Source organism: Arachis ipaensis, chromosome B2 (assembly GCF_059453495.1).
Source record: "Arachis ipaensis isolate K30076 ecotype BB chromosome B2, ASM5945349v1, whole genome shotgun sequence".
Classification (NCBI taxonomy): Eukaryota; Viridiplantae; Streptophyta; class Magnoliopsida; order Fabales; family Fabaceae; genus Arachis; species Arachis ipaensis.
This window is the reverse complement of record NC_142437.1, coordinates 94946176-94954742: the sequence shown is the minus strand read 5'-3', so window position 1 is coordinate 94954742 and position 8567 is coordinate 94946176. Positions and strand designations below refer to the sequence as shown.

The window sequence follows — 8567 nt, the reverse complement described above, 5'->3', positions numbered from 1 at the left end:
AGAAAAACAGTAGTACTTTGCATTAATTCATGAGGAACAGCAGAGCTCCACACCTTAATCTATGGAGTGCAGAAACTCTACCATTTGAAAATACATAAGTGAATAGAGGGTAAGCATGGCCGAGTGGCCAGCCTCCCATGGAGGTCTAGAGATCTAAAAATGATCAAAAGATGTCTAATACAATAGTAAAAAGTCCTATTTATACTGAACTAGTTACTAGGGTTTACAAAAGTAAGTAATTGATGTATAAATCCACTTCCGGGGCCCACTTGGTGTGTGCTTGGGCTGAGCTTGAATGTTACACGTGTAGAGGTCAATCTTGGAGTTGAACGCCAGTTTGTAACGTATTTCTGGCGTTCAACTCTGGCTTGTGACGTGTTTCTGGCGTTTAACTCCAGACAGTAGCGTAGAACTGGCGTTCAACGCCCTTTTACGTCATCTAAACTCGGCCAAAGTATGAACTATTATATATTGCTAGAAAGCCCTGGATGTCTACTTTCCAACGCAATTGGAAGCGCGCCATTTTGAGTTCTATAGCTCCAGAAAATCCACTTTGAGTGCAGGGAGGTCAGAATCCAACAGCATCAGCAGTCCTTCTTCAACCTCTGAATCTGATTTTTGCTCAAGTCCCTCAATTTCAGTCAGAAAATACCTGAAATCACAGAAAAACACACAAACTCATAGTAAAGTCCAGAAATGTGAATTTAACATAAAAACTAATGAAAATATCCCTAAAAGTAACTAGATCCTACTAAAAACATACTAAAAACAATGCCAAAAAGCATATAAATTATCCGCTCATCACAACACCAAACTTAAATTGTTGCTTGTCCCCAAGCAACTGAAAATCAAATAGGATAAAATGAAGAGAATATACTATAAATTCCAAACTATCAATGAAACATAGCTCCAATCAGATGAGCGGGACTTGTAGCTTTTTGCCTCTTGAATAGTTTTGGCATCTCACTTTATCCATTGAGGTTCAGAATGATTGGCATCTATAGGAACTCAGAGTTCAAATAGTGTTATTGATTCTCCTAGTTTAGTATGTTGATTCTTGAACACAGCTACTTTATGAGTCTTGGCCGTGGCCCTAAGCACTTTGTTTTCCAGTATTACCACCGGATACATAAATGCCACAGACACATAACTGGGTGAACCTTTTCAGATTGTGACTCAGCTTTGCTATAGTCCCCAATTAGAGGTGTCCAGAGTTCTTAAGCACACTCTTCTTTTGCTTTGGACCTTGACTTTAACCGCTCAGTCTCAAGTTTTCACTTGACACCTTCACGCCACAAGCACATGGTTAGGGACAACTTGGTTTAGCTGCTTAAGCCAGGATTTTATTCCTTTAGGCCCTCCTATCCACTGATGCTCAAAGCCTTGGGATCCTTTTTATTACCCTTGCCTTTTGGTTTTAAGGGTTATTGGCTTTTTGCTCTTGCCTCTTGGTTTTAAGAGCTTTTGGCTTTTTCTACTTGCTTTTTCTCTTTTTTTTTTTTTCGCCAATTTTTTTTCTGCAAGCTTTGTTCTTTGCTGCTTTTTCTTGCTTCAAGAATCATTTTTATGATTTTTCAGATTGTCAAATAACATGTCTCCTTGTCATCATTCTTTCAAGAGCCAACATATTTAACATTCATGAACAACAACTTCAAAAGACATATGCACTGTTCAAGCATTCATTCAGAAAACAAAAAGCATTGTCACCACATCAATATAATTAAACTAAGTTCAAGGATAAATTCAAAACTCATGTACTTCTTGTTCTTCTGAATTAAAACATTTTTCATTTAAGAGAGGTGATGGATTCATAGGACATTCATAACTTTAAGACAAAGTTACTAAATACTAATGATCATGTAATAAGACACAAACATGGATAAGCACTTAACATTAAGAAAACGAAAAACAGAAAATAAGAACAAGGAATGAGTCCACCTTAGTGATGGTGGCGTTTCCTTCTTGAGGAACCAATGATGTCCTTGAGCTCTTCTATGTCTCTTCCTTGTCTTTGTTGCTCCTCCCTCATTGCTTTTTGATCTTCTCTTATTTCATGAAGGATGATGGAGTGCTCTTGATGTTCCATCCTTAATTGTCCCATGTTGAAACTTAATTCTCCTAGGGAGGTGTTGATTTGCTCCCAATAGTTTTGTGGAGGAAAATGCATTTGAGGCATCTCCGAGATCTTATGGTGATGAGCTTCATGCGTCTCTTGAGATCCATGAATGGGCTCTCTTGCTTGCTCCATCCTTTTCTTAGTGATGGGCTTCTCTTCCTCAATGGGAATGTCTCCTTCTATGAAAGCTCCAACTGAGTAACATAGATGGCAAATAAGATGAGGAAAAGCTAGCCTTGCCCAAGGAGAGGGCTTTTCGGCTATTTTGTAGAGTTCAAGGGAGATGACTTCATGAACTTCTACTTCCTCTCCAATTATGATGCTATGGATCATGATGGCCCGATCCACAGTAACTTCAGATCGGTTACTAGTGGGGATGATAGAGCATTGGATGAACTCTAACCATCCTCTAGCTACAGGCTTGAGGTCCAGTCTTCTTAATTGAACCGGTTTGCCTTTGGAGTCAATCTTCCATTGAGCTCCTTCCACACATATGTCCATGAGGACTTGGTCCAACCTTTGATTAAAGTTGACCCTTCTAGTGTAGGGGCGTGCATCTCCTTGCATCATAGGCAAGTTAAACGCCAACCTTACATTCTCCGGACTAAAATCTAAGTATTTCCCCCAAACCATTGTAATGTAGTTCTTTGGATTCGGGTTCTTACTTTGATCATGGTTCTTAGTGATCCATGCATTGGCATAGAACTCTTGAATCATTAGGATGCCGACTTGTTGGATGGGTTTGTTAGAACTTCCCAACCTCTTCTTTGGATTTCATGTCAGATCTCCGGATACTCATTCTTCTTGAGCTTGAAAGGGACCTCCGGGATCACCTTCTTCTTGGCCACAACATCATAGAAGTGGTCTTGATGAGCTTTGGAGATGAATCTTTCTATCTCCCATGACTCGGAGGTGGAAGCTTTTGTCTTCCCTTTCCCTTTTCTAGAGGATTCTCCGGTCTTGGGTGCCATCAATGGTAATGAAAAAATAAAAAGCTTATGCTTTTACCACACCAAACTTAGTATATTGCTCGCCCTCGAGCAAGAGAAGAAAGAATAGATGAAGAAGAAGAAGAAAATTTGGAGGAGAGAAGGGAGGGGTGTATTCGGCCAAGAAGAGAAGAGAGGGTTGTGTTGTGTGAAAATGAGGAAGAATGGAGGGCTTTATATAGGGAAGGGAGGGGGTAAGTTTCGGCCATATAGGGTGGGTTTGTCATGAGCGGATAATTTATACGCTTTTTGGCATTGTTTTTACTTAGTTTTTAGTATGATTTAGTTGGTTTTTAGTATATTTTTATTAGTTTTTAATTAAAAATCACATTTCTGGACTTTACTAGGAGTTTGTGTGTTTTTCTGTGATTTTAGGTATTTTCTAGCTGAAATTGAGGGAGCTGAGCAAAAATCTGATTCAGGCTGAAAAAGGACTGCTGATGCTGTTGGATTCTGACCTCCCTACACTCAAAGTGGATTTTCTGGAGCTACAGAACTCCAAATGGCGCGCTCTCAATTGCGTTGAAAAGTAGACATCCAGGGCTTTCTAGCAATATATAATAGTTTATACTTTGCTCAAGGATAGACAACGTAAACTGACGTTCAACGCCAGTTCCATGTTGCAGTCTGGCGTCCAGCGCCAGAAACAAGTTACAAGTTGGAGTTCAACGCCAGAAACAGGTTACAACCTGGCGTTGAACGCCCAAAATAGCCCAGGCACGTGAGAAGCTTAAGTCTCAGCCCCAGCACACACCAAGTGGGCCCCAGAAGTGGATTTCTGCGCTATCTATCATAGTTTACTCATTTTCTGTAAACCTAGGTTACTAGTTTAGTATTTAAACAACTTTTAGAGATTTATTTTGTACCGCATGACATTTTTAGATCTGAACTTTGTACTCTTTGATGGCATGAGTCTCTAAACTCCATTGTTGGAGGTGAGGAGCTCTGCAGCGTCTTGATGAATTAATGCAATTATCTCTGTTTTTCATTCAAACACGCTTGTTCCTATCTAAGATGTTCATTCGCGCTTCACTATGAAGAAGGTGATGATCCGTGACACTCATCACCTTCCTCAATCCATGAACGTGTGCCTGACAACCATCTCCGTTCTACATCAGATTGAATGAGTATCTCTTAGATTTTTTAATCAGAATTTTCGTGGTATAAGCTAGAGTTGATGGCAGCATTCATGAGAATCCGGGAAGTCTAAACCTTGTCTGTGGTATTCCGAGTAGGATTCAAGGATTGAATGGCTGTGATGAGCTTCAAACTTGCGATTGTTGGGCGTAGTGACAGACGTAAAAGAATCAAGGGATTCTATTCTGACATGATCGAGAACCAACAGATGATTAGCCGTGCTGTGACAGAGCATTTGGACCATTTTCACTGAGAGGACGGGAAGTAGCCATTGACAACAGTGACACCTTACATACAGCTTGCCATGGAAGGAGCCTTGCATGTGTGAAGAGGAGTACAAGAGAAAAACTGAAATAAAGAAGACAAAGCATCTCCAAAACCCCAACATATTCTCCATTATTGAGTAACAAGTATTTGTTTTATGCCCTTTGACTTTTTACAATTAAAACTAAGAATTATTATTGATATTATATCCTGACTAAGAGTTACAAGATAACCATAGCTTGCTTCAAACCAATAATCTCCGTGGGATTTGACCCTTACTCACGTAAGGTATTACTTGGACGACCCAGTGCACTTGCTGGTTAGTGGTATGAGTTGTGAAACGTGTGATTCACAATTCGTGCACCAGTTTGGGTGGAAAATTGATTTTGAATTTTGAAGGTAGGTGGGGTTTATGAGGTAGGTTTATGGGGAATAGTGGATGGATGTGAGTGGTGAAGTGGTGATAGGGAAGAGAGATTGAGGTGATTGGTGAAGAGTTTTGGGGAAGAGTGTTTATGGGATTGTGTGAAAGAGGGGTGAGAAGAAGTGAGTGGAGGTAGGTGGGGATCCTGTGGGGTCCACAGATCCTGAGGTGTTCAAGGATTTACAACCTTGCACCAAATTAGGCATGCAAAATGCCCTTGCACACAACTCTGGGCGTTCAGCGCCAGATTGGTGCTTGTTCTGGGCGTTGAACGCCCATTTGTTGCCCATTTCTGGCGTTGAACACCAGAACCATGGTTGTTCTGGGCGTTCAGTGCCAGCTCTTCTCCAGGGTGCAATTCTGGCATTCAAACGCCCAGATGCTGCCCATTTTGGGTGTTCAGCGCCAGAACCATGCTCTGTTCTGGCGTTGAACGCCAGCCAAGTGCTTCTTACTGGCGTTTAAACGCCAGTGAGATCCTCCTCTAGGGTGTGATTTTTCTTCTGCTGTTTTTGATTCCGTTCTCAATTTTTTTTTATTTATTTTGTGACTCCACATGATCATGTACCTATAAAGATATATAACTAATAAAAATATAATAAAAATTGGGTTGCCTCCCAACAAGCGCTTCTTTAATGTCAATAGCTTGACAGTGGGCTCTCATGGAGCCTCACAGATGTTCAGAGCATTGTTGAGACTTCCCAACACCAAACTTAGAGTTTGGATATGGGAGTTCAACACCAAACTTAGAGTTTAGTTGTGGCCTCCCAACACCAAACTTAGAGTTTGACTGTGGGGGCTCTGGTTGACTCTGTTTTGAGAGAAGCTTACTGTGCCTCTTTCCCATGTTTACAGAAGGATGACCTTGAGTTTTAAACTTAAGGGAATCCTCATTCAATTGAAGGACTAATTCACCTCTGTCAACATCAATCACATCTCTTGATGTGGCTAGGAAGGGTCTTCCAAGGATGATGGATTCATCCTCATCCTTCCCAGTATCTAGGACTATGAAATCAGAAGGGATGTAAAGACCTTCAACCTTTACTAACACGTCCTCTACTTGTCCATAAGCCTGTTTTCTTGAATTGTCTGTCATCTCTAATGAGATTTTAGTAGCTTGCACCCCAAAGATTCCCAGTTTTTCTATTACAGAGAGGGGCATGAGGTTTATCCCTGACCCAAGGTCACATAGAGCCTTCGCAAAGGTCATGGTGCCTACGGTACAAGGTATTAGGAACTTTTCAGGATCCTGTTTCTTCTGAGGCAATGTCAGTTGATCCAGATCACTTAGTTCATTGGTGAACAAGGGAGGTTCATCTTCCCAAGTCTCAATACCAAATAATTTGGCATTCAGCTTCATGATTGCACCAAGGTACTTGGTAACTTACTCCTTAGTAACATCCTCATTCTTTTCAGAAGAGGAATACTCATCAGAGATCATGAATGGCATAAGGAGGTTTAATGGAATCTCTATGGTCTCTAGTTGAGCCTCAAATTCCTTTGGTTCCTCAGAGGGAAACTCCTTATTGATCACTGGACGTCCCAGGAGGTCTTCCTCACTGGGATTCACGTCCTCAACCTCCCTTACAGGTCGGCCATGGTGGTAATGTCAATAGCCTTGCACTCTCCTTTTGGATTTTCTTCTATATTACTTGGGAGAGTACTAGGAGGGACTTCAGTGATCCTTTTACTCAGCTGGCCCACTTGTGCTTCCAAATTTCTAATAGAGGACCTTGTTTCATTCATGAAACTTACAGTGGCCTTAGATAGGTCAGAGACTAAGTTTGCTAAATTAGAGGTATTTTGTTCAAAGTTCTCTGTCTGTTGCTGAGTGGATGATGGAAAAGGCTTGCTATTGCTAAACCTGTTTCTTCCACCATTATTAAAGCCTTTTTGAGGCTTTTGTTGATCCTTCCATGAGAAAAGTTTGGATGATTTCTCCATGAGGGATTATAGGTGTTTCCAGAGGGTTCACCCATGTAATTCACCTCTGCTATTGCAGGGTTCTCAGGATCATAAGCTTCTTCTTCAGAAGATGCCTCTTTAGTACTGTTGGATGCAGCTTGCATTCCATTCAGACTCTGAGAAATCATATTGACTTGCTGAGTCAATATTTTGTTCTGAGCCAATATGGCATTCAGAGTATCAATTTCAAGAACTCCCTTCTTCTGAGGCGTCCCATTACTCACAGGATTCCTCTCAGAAGTCTACATGAACTGGTTATTAGCAACCATGTCAATGAGTTCTTGAGCTTCTGCAGGCGTTTTCTTTAGGTGAATGGATCCACCTGCAGATGTATCCAATGACATCTTAGCTAATTTAGACAGACCATCATAGAATATATCCAGGATGGTCCATTCTGAAAGCATGTTAGAAGGACACTTTTTGGTCAATTGCTTGTATCTTTCCCAAGCTTCATAGAGGGATTCACCTTCTTTTTGTTTGAAGGTTTGAACATCCACTCTAAGCTTGCTCAGCTTTTGAGGAGGAAAGAACTTGGCTAAGAAAGTCGTGACCAGCTTATCCCAAGAGTTCAGGCTATCTTTGGGTTGAGAGTCTAACCACACTCTAGCTCTGTCTCTTACAGCAAGGAGAAAAGCATGAGCCTGTAGACTTCAGGATCTACTCCATTAGTCTTAACAGTATCACATATCTGCAAGAATTCAGTTAAAAACTGAAAAAGATCTTCAAATGGAAGTCCATAAAACTTGCAGTTTTGCTGCATCAGAGAAACTAATTGAGGTTTCAGCTCAAAATTGTTTGCTCCAATGGTAGGGATGGAGATGCTTCTTCCATGTAAATTGGAATTAGGTGCAGTAAAGTCACCAAGCATCATCCTTGCATTATTATTATTTTCGGCTGCCATCTCCTCTTCTTGTTCGAAAATTTCTGAAAGGTGCTTGCTGGATTGTTGTAATTTAGCTTCTCTTAGTTTCCTCTTCAGAGTCCTTTCAGGTTCTGGATCTGCTTCAACAAGAATATTCTTGTCCTTGCTCCTGCTCATATGAAAAAGAGGGACAGAAAAATAATAATAATAGGGATCCTTTTTGCCCAAGTAGAGAGGTTCCCTTATGTGAGTAGAAGAAGAAAAGAATGTAAAATAAAGAAGGGAAGAAGAGAAAATTCGAACACAGATGGAAGAGGGGGTTCGAATTTGGGTGAGATGAAGTGTTAGTAGATGAATAAATAAATAGAAGGAGATGAGAGAGAGAGAGAATTTTCGAAAATAATTTTTGAAAAAGAGTTAGTGATTTTCAAAAATAGTTTTTGAAAAAGGTTAGTAATTTTCGAAAATTAAAATCAAAAATGAAAATAATTAGTTAATTAAAAAAAGAAATTTTGAAAAAGAGGAAAGATATTTTCGAAAATTAGAGAGAGAGAGAGAGAGAGAGAGTTAGTTGGGTAGTTTTGAAAGAAACAAACAAAAAGTTAGTTAGTTAGTTGAAACAAATTTGAAAATCAATTTTGAAAAGATAAGAAGATAAGAAGTTAGAGAAGATATTTTAAAATTAAATTTTTGAAAAAGATAAGATAATAAGATATTTTTGAAAAGATATGATTGAAATTAGTTTTGAAAAAGATTTGATTTTTAAAATCACAATTAATGACTTGATTTACAAGAAATCACAAGATATGA

At 39.8% G+C, this 8567-nt stretch overlaps 1 non-coding gene across 1 annotated transcript; it reads left to right on the top strand.

Annotated features, from left to right (window-relative positions):
* Positions 1–7293: 7293 nt before the first annotated feature.
* LOC148574900 (small nucleolar RNA R71) lies at positions 7294–7401 on the top strand. The gene has a single exon (XR_015906837.1). It is a non-coding gene; the product is annotated as a small nucleolar RNA R71 (small nucleolar RNA).
* Positions 7402–8567: the final 1166 nt, after the last annotated feature.